The sequence below is a fragment of the Triturus cristatus genome, chromosome 8 (genome assembly GCF_964204655.1).
Source record: "Triturus cristatus chromosome 8, aTriCri1.1, whole genome shotgun sequence".
Classification (NCBI taxonomy): Eukaryota; Metazoa; Chordata; class Amphibia; order Caudata; family Salamandridae; genus Triturus; species Triturus cristatus.
The window spans coordinates 740,106,586-740,118,267 of record NC_140591.1 but is presented as its reverse complement, the minus strand read 5'-3'; the positions used below and the strand labels follow the sequence as shown (position 1 = coordinate 740,118,267).

General features: G+C 41.2%; 1 non-coding gene across 1 annotated transcript; it reads left to right on the top strand.

Moving 5' to 3' along the window:
* The first annotated feature begins 11,090 nt into the window (after nucleotides 1–11,090).
* On the top strand, nucleotides 11,091–11,162 carry TRNAP-UGG (transfer RNA proline (anticodon UGG)). Its single transcript has one exon. It is a non-coding gene; the product is annotated as a tRNA-Pro (tRNA).
* Nucleotides 11,163–11,682: the final 520 nt, after the last annotated feature.

The window sequence follows — 11,682 nt, the reverse complement described above, 5'->3', positions numbered from 1 at the left end:
CGTTCCCGCCTCCCTCTTCCACCAACTTATGTTGTTATGAACAGCTTTTTACTCTTTATCATTAGGCTCCAGCCACTGCAGAAATATACAAATAAGGGCTAACTTCCTGTAACACATGTCCAAAGCTGGGACGAAATAAAAGGAGACACTTGTAAATGATAGTGCTATCGTTTGAGAAAGAGTAAGTTGAGACTGACTTTCATGCGTATTCACAGACCAAGCATGATAAAGATACCAGCATGATCTTCATTGCGGGCTTAGAGCCGATATTAGCTTTTGAGAGGTAAAAGGCTTTCGAGGGCTCGTTGGTCTAGGGGTACGATTCTCGCTTTGGGTGCGAGAGGTCCCGGGTTCAAATCCCAGACGAACACTTTTCTTGGTACTCTTTTCAAGTTGTTTTGAAGTTTGCGTTTCAAAGCCAACATCAATTTTTTCTTTGCAGTAGTGAATCAATATGTGCTAGAGTCTCATGCTTCAGCCCTGCCCAGTCTGAGCAAATAACAAACATTTCTCTTTAAGCATTTTGCAAACATTCTGGTCTTGCATGGCATTTACAAGCATTCAGCTACTGCTGTCGGGCAGGTGGCATGAAAGAAATCTTAAACCAGAGGCCCTTGGAATAGCCAGTTCTGAGCAGTTTCATTACAGTAGAATCAACTGTAGGGGTCTGTTTCTGCAGTGTAGTGATTATCACGTTCGCCTCACACCCGAAAGGTCCCTGGTTCGAAACCAGGCAGAAACAGTTGTTATATTGTGTTGGCTACAATGTTGATAGGTGCCGTTTTGCCATGGAATTGTCAAAGCCCTGAAGATTATTTTATGCAGTCTCGTTCCAAGAAAGGAAATTCTCTCAAAAACACTAAAGTAATCGGCGTGTGGATGTATCTGTTGGTTCTCAGACCTTGCTTTCAAAAGAGCCCTGCAATCGGTTCACTGCTCACCTAGAACAAGCATTAACATGGAGAATTGTTGGCACCAACAGGAATCTTATTTTAGTGGAGTGTTTCTGGCTTTGAGTGCAGAGTCCCTCGGCTCAATTCCAAGATGATCCTTCTCATGGTGATGATACAAATGCATTGTCATCTTTACGTTTAATGTCAGAATCATTTATTTCCAGTCGGTGGTGTAAGAATGTTTGCAACAGTATGGTGATTTTTCCTAGCCATGTATGAATGAAAGCATATCACTCGCCTTTAGGTGTTTTTCTAATACATTTATATTTGCATCTTCCTTCCTAGCCTGCATGTTTGACTATCTTACAGGCTGCATGTAATAAGTATCACATCAGGGCCCTTCTTCTACTCAATTCACAACTGTTCTATCACGACATAGATAAGAAAGCTGCATCTGCTTTTGTTATGTAGTGGTAATCAGGTTTACCTGATGTGTGAAATCCCCATGCTTTGAAAGTACACAGTAACAAAGAAACCGATGACTTTTATAAAAAGGTGTCATGTGTGTCTCTTACTTTGCACAAAAAGTGCCAGAGATGACTTCATTTGCAGTCACTTGAAAAGTAGGGATTCTCCAATAAATGGTAAATGGTTGAAACAAATCTGAAGAAATGCATGGCATACCTGTGTGTGTGTGTGTACGCATGTATGTATATATAGGGAGAGAGAGAGCGTCAATATAAACAGACTTTATTTCAATCAAGCTGTCTTTTCTATTCTTTAGGAGCAGAATGTTCTGATCTTCAGCGCTCCAGAATGTAGTGTTTTCTTGGCAAGCATCACATATTGTGATGTGTTAGCTAAAAGTTCCATATCGTACACACTGATATATTCCTCTGTACTTGTACCTTGGGGATTCATCAAAACCTGGCATCATAAGCAGCTTTCTACTGCCACAGACTGGACAGCGAAACAATTTAAAATATCCCAGAAAAAGAAAATAAGCATGCTTAATCAGATCTTTCTGGACAGGAAGGACATTTGAGCAAGTGAGGAATAAGCACTGCTTTTGTTAATTTGCATAGGCAGAATAGAGACTTCTGGGAAAAGGCCGAAATTACAGACACAGAAAATGGCTGCATCTATAGAGAACGCTAAGAAGTGTTGGCAGCTTTTCCTCTGACCCTGGCCACTTTTACAAGCAATCCTATGATAGTCAGCAGGACCCACCCTAAAAAGGAAGGGGCATCCACTTGGACCCTTTCCACCTTTTCTAAGTCTCGCCTAATTGAGCAGATAAGCACATGTAATTCTCATTTCAGAAAGGTATTGGTTAGCTTGCTACTAGCAGCTCATTTATGTTATGATGTTAGAGGCTATGCAAGGAATGCTTTAGTCCAGCATTAGGCCGTTTTTATTGTGCCTTGCATTCAACAGGACGATCTTTAATTTGAATCTGTGGCCTAGGTATTCACCTTGGTATTTCTATTGGCACAAAGTGAATGAGTATTTGAGAGAAAATGCACAATGTGTTTCTTATGTTGTTATGAACAACTTGTTTCTCTTTCTCATTAAGCTTCAGCCACTGCAGACATATATAAATAAGGTCTGACTTCCTGTAAGACGTGTCCAAAGCTGGGACTCACCTAGCTCACCTAGAACAAGCATTAACATGGAGAATTGTTGGCACCAACAGGAATCTTATTTTAGTGGAGTGTTTCTGGCTTTGAGTGCAGAGGCCCTCGGCTCAATTCCAAGATGATCCTTCTAAAGGTGATGATACAAATGCATTGTCACCTTTACGTTTAATTTCAGAATCATTTATTTCCAGTCGGTGGTGTAAGAATGTTTGCAACAGTATGGTGATTGTTCCTAGCCATGCATGAATGAAAGCATATCACTCGCCTTTAGGTGTTTTTCTAATACATTTATATTTGCATCTTCCTTCCTAGCCTGCATGTTTGACTATCTTACAGGCTGCATGTAATAAGTATCACATCAGGCAGACCCTCCAGGATTTCGCGATTTCGCGATTTGCAAAAAAATCGCGAAATCGGCAGTTTTGTAAAAATGCCGCGATTTTTACAAAACTGCCCGCGAAATTTCGGAAATGTGGTGAAATGTTTTCCCTGACAGAACTAAACTGTTAAAATGTTGTGAAGTAATACTGTCAGTGCCACAGAATGTGCTGGATTATGCCACATAATTTGTCTTAGTTTTTTGCATAACTTGACGGACTAAGTAAATGTGGAAAAAGTGCCCTCAAGTAAACTGTGGCACTGTAATATCCTGTCAGTGGCAGCAGTCCACCTTTGACAAGATGTAATGCCTCGGGTGTGCAGAACAATCTTTGCAAAAGTGGCACAGCTTGCGTTTACTCATGTGGCTGTCAATCACAGTGGACGCTTTCTGCAAGATGTTACTGAATCAGTGCCGAGCTTCAGACATTTCCTTTCATGCTTTGGTATGTATAAACATTTATGGGGGGCTAAATCTTCCATCAACTGTCAGAGTGGATATGCTGGGCTCTAAGAAGGGGTGGAAAACAACAAAGCTTTGTTAACATGTAAATGGTCTTTAAAAAGACCTGTAAAGTACTCAGGTGCCGCTACAATAATACGGACACTTGCCTACAGCAGCTCTAAATCTGTCTGTGTGTGTGCCGGGGAAGATGTCACGGCCCAGGCTGCACACAGGACGGTGGGGGGAGGGGGAGTGGGGGGGGACTTTGAGCCCTACATGCTTTTTGACCCACGAAGGTGCGAATAAACGTTGCGTAATATGCCTCCCCTTTTAAAATGTGTCATTGCATTATGTTTCCAGGGCATGACAGTGCTGTGGTGCTCTCTGTGTCTCAATTTCCAACCTGACACATTAGCACAGCCTATGTGTGTGCCAGGCTGCTTCTGACTCCCCTTGCCCAGAGAGCATAAACATAGAAGCACTGCTGGCACCTGCTGTAGTATGTCCTCAAGTTTCCTGAAAACATGTAAAAGTAGAGTATTAGTTTCCTTGGAAGTACACCTATCTGAAGCATGGTCCCACAAGATTGGGGGGCATCAGTGGCACCCTCAAATCTTCAAATTGACGTTGGTAGGTGATCAGAGGTGTGCAAGTCGAAATGGTACACTCTATGGTTTTTAGTCTACCATGAATGCATCAAATAGTCTCTTGAGTACTGGGTATGTACAGTGTTTGTGATGTTGAAACTGACCTAACCTCCAAATTCACTACAGCGGTAGTGGCATACACTGGACTGCCAACTGGATTGGGCAGCACTTTATCCATACGGTTCACAGTACGCAAAGAGTCCTTTTTTACTTTCACCTGGGTGTGAACTGAGAAAAATCAGTTAAAGGTTTCACAGCATTAACAGGATCGGAATCAATAGTTAAAAGTTTGTGTGAAATACAAGGATTAACTCTCCTCCATCAGGAGGACCCAGATGTCTTTAATCAACTCAGGTTACTTGCTTTAGTACTGGGGCCGGTGACTTCTGATGCTGGTAGAGCCTGCTTATCTTCTAGAAAAACCTGTTTGGTGACACCTAGGCATACCTTAACATTACTGATCTCATGGTTGAGGGCCCCCAGAGCATTAATTAAAAAAAATTCAAAAGAGGGTGCCTGAGGAAGAGGTGTCCTGTCTCTCGGATCTGGATCAGCGGTGCCCTGATAGGGGTGCATACATGGGCACTAGAACATCCCAGGGAGAAATACAGTACTATCCCACAGGGTTAGAATTGAAGCTGTGCTTCCGTAGATCTGCAGACACTTTAAATATGCCTATTACAAGTGCAATACTCTGCTAAAACAGTTTCTATCGATTTCAGGCTGAAAATGAATGATTACGAGTAAAATAAAGTGCCGCAAAAATGCCGCTAAATTTCCATATTTGTGCCGCTAAATTTCCATATTTGTGCCGCTAAATTTGCTAATTCATGCCGCAATTTCCTGGGGGGTCTGATCAGGGCCCTTCTTTTACTCAATTCACAACTGTTCTATCACGACATAGAAAAGAAAGCTGCATCTGCTTTCGTTGTGTAGTGGTAATCAGGTTTACCTGACGTGTGAAAGCCCCATGCTTTGAAAGTACACAGTAACAAAGAAACCGATGACTTTTATAAAAAGGTGTCATGTGTGTCTCTTACTTTGCACAAAAAGTGCCAGACTTCATTTGCAGTCACTTGAAAAGTAGGGATTCTCCAATAAATGGTAAATGGTTGAAACAAATCTGAAGAAATGCATGGCATACCTGTGTGTGTGTACGCATGTATGTATATATGGGGAGAGAGAGAGAGCGTCAATATAAACAGACTTTATTTCAATCAAGCTGTCTTTTCTATTCTTTAGGAGCAGAATGTTCTGATCATCAGCGCTCCAGAATGTAGTGTTTTCTTGGCAAGCATCACTTATTGTGATGTGTTAGCTAAAAGTTCCATATCCTACAGACTGATATATTCCTCTGTACTTGTACCTTGGGGATTCATCAAAACCTGGCATCATAAGCAGCTTTCTACTGCCACAGACTGGACAGCGAAACAATTTAAAATATCCCAGAAAAAGAAAATAAGCATGCCTAATCAGAGCTTTCTGGACAGGAAGGACATTTGAGCAAGTGAGGAATAAGCACTGCTTTTGTTAATTTGCATAGACAGAATAGAGACTTCTGGGAAAAGGCCGAAATTACAGACACAGAAAATGGCTGCATCTATAGAGAACGCTAAGAAGTATTGGCAGCTTTTCCTCTGACCCTGGCCACTTTTACAAGCAATCCTATGATAGTCAGCAGGACCCACCCTAAAAAGGAAGGGGCATCCACTTGGACCCTTTCCACCTTTTCTAAGTCTCGCCTGATTGAGCACTGATTGAGCAGATAAGCACATGTAATTCTTATTTCAGAAAGGTATTGGTTAGCTTGCTGCTAGCAGCTCAGTTATGTTATGATGTTAGAGGCTATGCAAGGAATGCTTTAGTCCAGCATTATGCAGTTTTTATTGCGCCTTGCGTTCAAGAGGAAGATCTTCAGCTTAAATCTGTGGCCTAGGTATTCACCTTGGTATTTCTATTGGCACAAAGTGAATGAGTATTTGAGAGAAAATGCACAATGTGTATCTTATGTTGTTATGAACAACTTGTTACTCTTTCTCATTAAGCTTCAGTCACTGCAGAAATATATAAATAAGGGCTGACTTCCTGTAAGACATGTCCAAAGCTGGGACGAAATAAAAGGAGACACTTGTAAATGATAGTGCTATCGTTTGAGAAAGGGTAAGTTGAGACTGACTTTCATGCGTATTCACAGACCAAGCATGATAAATTTAACAGCATGATCTTCATTGCGGGCTTAGAGCCGGTATTAGCTTTTGAGAGGTAAGAGGATTTTGAGGGCTAGTTGGTCTAGGGGTATGATTCTAGCTTTGGGTGCGAGAGGTCCCGGGTTCAAATCCCAGACGAGCCCTTTTCTTGGTACTCTTTTCAAGTTGTTTTGAAGTTTGCGTTTCAAAGCCAACATCAATTTTTTCTTTGCAGTAGTGGATAATTCTTTGCTAGAGTCTCATGCTTCAGCCCTGCCCAGTCTGAGCTAATACCAAACATTTCTCTTTACGAATTTTACAAAATTTCTGGTCTTGCATGGCATGTACGAGCGTTCAGCTAGGGATGTCGGGAAGGTTGCATGAAAGAAATCTAAAGCCAGAGGCCCTTGGAATAGCCAGTTCTGAGCAGTTTCATTACAGAAAAATCAACTGTAGGTATCTGTTTCTGTAGTGTAGTGGTTATCACGTTTGCCTCACATGCGAAAGGTCACCAGTTCGAAACCGGCCAGAAACAGTTATATTGTGTTGGCTACAATGTTGATAGGTGCTGTTTTGCCATGGAATTGTCCAAGCCCTGAAGGTTATTTCATGCAATCTCGTTTCAAAAAAGGGAATTCTCTCAAAACACTAAAGTAATCGGCGTGTGGATGTATCTGTTGGTTCTCAGACCTTGCTTTCAAAAGAGCCCTGCAATCGGTTCACTGCTCACCTAGAACAAGCATTAACATGGAGAATTGTTGGCACCAACAGGAATCTTATTTTAGTGGAGTGTTTCTGGCTTTGAGTGCAGAGGCACTCGGCTCAATTCCAAGATGATCCTTCTCAAGGTGATGATACAAATGCATTGTCAACTTTACGTTTAATGTCAGAATCCTTTATTTCCAGTCGGTGGTGTAAGAATGTTTGCAACAGTATGGTGATTTTTCCTAGCCATGCATGAATGAAAGCATATCACTCGCCTTTAGGTGTTTTTCTAATACATTTATATTTGCATCTTCCTTCCTAGCCTGCATGTTTGACTATCTTACAGGCTGCATGTAATAAGTATCACATCAGGGCCCTTCTATCACAACATAGATAAGAAAGCTGCATCTGCTTTTGTTGTGTAGTGGTAATCAGGTTTACCTGACGTGTGAAAGCCCCATGCTTTGAAAGTACACAGTAACAAAGAAACCGATGACTTTTATAAAAAGGTGTCATGTGTCTCTTACTTTGCACAAAAAGTGCCAGAGATGACTTCATTTGCAGTCACTTGAAAAGTAGGGATTCTCCAATAAATGGTAAATGGTTGAAACAAATCTGAAGAAATGCATGGCATACCTGTGTGTGTGTGTGTACGCATGCATGTATATATAGGGAGAGAGAGAGCGTCAATATACACAGATTTTATTTCAATCAAGCTGTCTTTTCTATTCTTTAGGAGCAGAATGTTCTGATCATCAGCACTCCAGAATGTAGTGTTTTCTTGGCAAGCATCAAATATTGTGATGTGTTAGCTAAAAGTTCCATATCCTACAGACTGACATATTCCTTTGTACTTGTACCTTGGGGATTCATCAAAACCTGGCATCATAAGCAGCTTTCTACTGCCACAGACTGGACAGCGAAACAATTTAAAATATCCCAGAAAAAGAAAATAAGCATGCTTAATCAGAGCTTTCTGGACAGGAAGGACATTTGAGCAAGTGAGGAATAAGCACTGCTTTTGTTAATTTGCATAGGCAGAATAGAGACTTCTGGGAAAAGGCCGAAATTACAGACACAGAAATTGGCTGCATCTATAGAGAACGCTAAGAAGTGTTGGCAGCTTTTATTCTGACCCTGGCCACTTTTACAAGCAATCCTATGATAGTCAGCAGGACCCACCCTAAAAAGGAAGGGGCATCCACTTGGACCCTTTGCACCTTTTCTAAGTTTCGCCTGATTGAGCACTGATTGAGCAGATAAGCACATGTAATTCTCATTTCAGAAAGGTATTGGTTAGCTTACTGCTAGCAGCTCAGTTATGTTATGATGTTAGAGGCTATGCAAGGAATGCTTTAGTCCAGCATTATGCAGTTTTTATTGCGCTTTGCATTCAACAGGAAGATCTTTAGCTTGAATCTGTGGCCTAGGTATTCACCTTGGTATTTCTATTGGCACAAAGTTAATGAGTATTTGAGAGAAAATGCACAATGTGTTTCTTATGTTGTTATGAACAACTTGTTACTCTTTCTCATTAAGCTTCAGTCACTGCAAAAATATATAAATAAGGGCTGACTTCCTGTAAGACGTGTCCAAAGATGGGACGAAATAAAAGGAGACACTTGTAAATGATAGTGCTATTGTTTGAGAAAGGGTAAGTTGAGACTGACTTTCATGCGTATTCACAGACCAAGCATGATAAAGATATCAGCATGATCTTCATTGCGGGCTTAGAGCCGGTATTAGCTTTTGAGAGGTAAGAGGATTTTGAAGAATCGTTGGTCTAGGGGTATGATTGTCGCTTTGGGTGCGAGAGGTCCCGGGTTCAAATCCTGGACGAGCTCTTTTCTTGGTACTCTTTTCAAGTTGTTTTGAAGTTTGCGTTTCAAAGCCAACATCAAGTTTTTTCTTTGCAGTAGTGGATAATTCTTTGCTAGAGTCTCATGCTTCAGCCCTGCCCAGTCTGAGCTAATACCAAACATTTCTCTTTACGAATTTTACAAAAATTCTGGTCTTGCATGGCATGTACGAGCGTTCAGCTAGGGATGTCGGGCAGGTTGCATGAAAGAAATCTAAAGCCAGAGGCCCTTGGAATAGCCAGTTCTGAGCAGTTTCATTACAGAAAAATCAACTGTAGATATCTGTTTCTGTAGTGTTGTGGTTGTCATGTTTGCCTCACACGCTAAAGGTACCCGGTTCGAAACTGGGCAGAAACAGTTGTTATATTGAGTTGGCTACAATGTTGATAGGTGCTGTTTTGCCATGGAATTGTCCAAGCCCTGAAGATTATTTCATGCAATCTCGTTCCAAGAAAGGGAATTCTCTCAAAACACTAAAGTAATCAGCGTGTGGATGTATCTGTTGGTTCTCAGACCTTGCTTTCAAAAGAGCCCTGCAATCGGTTCACTGCTCACCTAGAACAAGCATTAACATGGAGAATTGTTGGCACCAACAGGAATCTTATTTTAGTGGAGTGTTTCTGGCTTTGAGTGCAGAGGCCCTCGGCTCAATTCCAAGATGATCCTTCTCAAGGTGATGATACAAATGCATTGTCACCTTTATGTTTAATGTCAGAATCATTTATTTCCAGTCGGTGGTGTAAGAATGTTTGCAACAGTATGGTGATTTTTCCTAGCCATGCATGAATGAAAGCATATCACTCGCCTTTAGGTGTTTTTCTAATACATTTATATTTGCATATTCCTTCCTAGCCTGCATGTTTGACTATCTTACAGGAAGCATGTAATAAGTATCACATCAGGGCCCTTCTTCTACTCAATTCACAACTGTTCTATCACGACATAGATAAGAAAGCTGCATCTGCTTTTGTTGTGTAGTGGTAATCAGGTTTACCTGACGTGTGAAAGCCCCATGCTTTGAAAGTACACAGTAACAAAGAAACCGATGACTTTTATAAAAAGGTGCCATGTGTGTCTCTTACTTTGCACAAAAAGTGCCAGAGATGACTTCATTTGCAGTCTCTTGAAAAGTAGGGATTCTCAAATAAATGGTAAATGGTTGAATCAAATCTGAAGAAATGCATGCCATACCTGTATGTGTGTGTGTACGCATGTATGTATATATAGGGAGAGAGAGAGCGTCAATATAAACAGACTTTATTTCAATCAAGCTGTCTTTTCCATCCTTTAGGAGCAGAATGTTCTGATCATCAGCGCTCCAGAATGTAGTGTTTTCTTTGCAAGCATCACATATTGTGATGTGTTAGCTAAAAGTTCCATATCCTACAGACTGATATATTCCTCTGTACTTGTACCTTGGTGATTCATCAAAACCTGGCATCATAAGCAGCTTTCTACTGCCACAGACTGGACAGCGAAACAATTTAAAATATCCCAGAAAGAGAAAATAAGCATGCTTAATCAGAGCTTTCTGGACAGGAAGGACATTTGAGCAAGTAAGGAATACGCACTGCTTTTGTTAATTTGCATGGGCAGAATAGAGACTTCTGGGAAAAGGCCGAAATTACAGACACAGAAAATAGCTGCATCTATAGAGAACACTAAGAAGTGTTGGCAGCTTTTCCTCTGACCCTGGCCACTTTTACAAGCAATCCTATGATAGTCAGCAGGACTCACCCTAAAAAGGAAGGGGCATCCACTTGGACCCTTTCCACCTTTTCTAAGTCTCGTCTGATTGAGCCTCATTGGGCACTGATTGAGCAGATAAGCACATGTAATTTTCATTTCAGAAAGGTATGGGTTAGCTTGCTGCTAGCAGCTCAGTTATGTTATGATGTTAGAGGTTATGCAAGGAATGCTTTAGTCCAGCATTATGCAGTTTTTATTGCACCTTGCATTCAACAGGAAGATCTTTAGCTTGAATTTGTGGCCTAGGTATTCACCTTGGTATTTCTATTGGCACAAAGTGAATGAGTATTTGAGAGAAAATGCACAATGTGTTTCTTATGTTGTTATGAACAACTTGTTACTCTTTCTCATTAAGCTTCAGTCACTGCAGAAATATATAAATAAGGGCTGACTTCCTGTAAGACGTGTCCAAAGCTGGGACGAAATAAAAGGAGACACTTGTAAATGATAGTGCTATCGTTTGAGAAAGGGTAAGTTGAGACTGACTTTCATGCGTATTCACAGACCAAACATGATAAAGATACCAGCATGATCTTCATTGCGGGCTTAGAGCCGGTATTAGCTTTTGAGAGGTAAGAGAATTTTGAGGGCTCGTTGGTCTAGGGGTATGATTCTCGCTTTGGGTGCGAGAGGTCCCGGGTTCAAATCCCGGACGAGCCCTTTTCTTGGTACTCTTTTCAAGTTGTTTTGAAGTTTGCGTTTCAAAGCCAACATCAATTTTTTCTTTGCAGTAGTGGATAATTCTTTGCTAGAGTCTCATGCTTCAGCCCTGCCCAGTCTGCGCTAAGACCAAACATTTCTCTTTACGAATTTTACAAAAATTCTGGTCTTGCATGGCATGTACGAGCGTTCAGCTAGGGATGTCGGGCAGGTTGCATGAAAGAAATCTAAAGCCAGAGGCCCTTGGAATAGCCAGTTCTGAGCAGTTTCATTACAGAAAAATCAACTGTAGGTATCTGTTTCTGTAGTGTAGTGGTTATCACGTTTGCCCCACACGCGAAAGGTCCCCGGTTTGAAACCGGGCAGTAATAGTTGTTATATAGTGTTGGCTACAATGGTGATTGGAGCTGTTTTGCCATGGAATTGTCCAAGCCCTGAAGATTATTTCATGCAATCTCATTCCAAGAAAGGGAATTCTCTCAAAACACTAAAGTAATCGGCGTGTGGATGTATCTGTTGG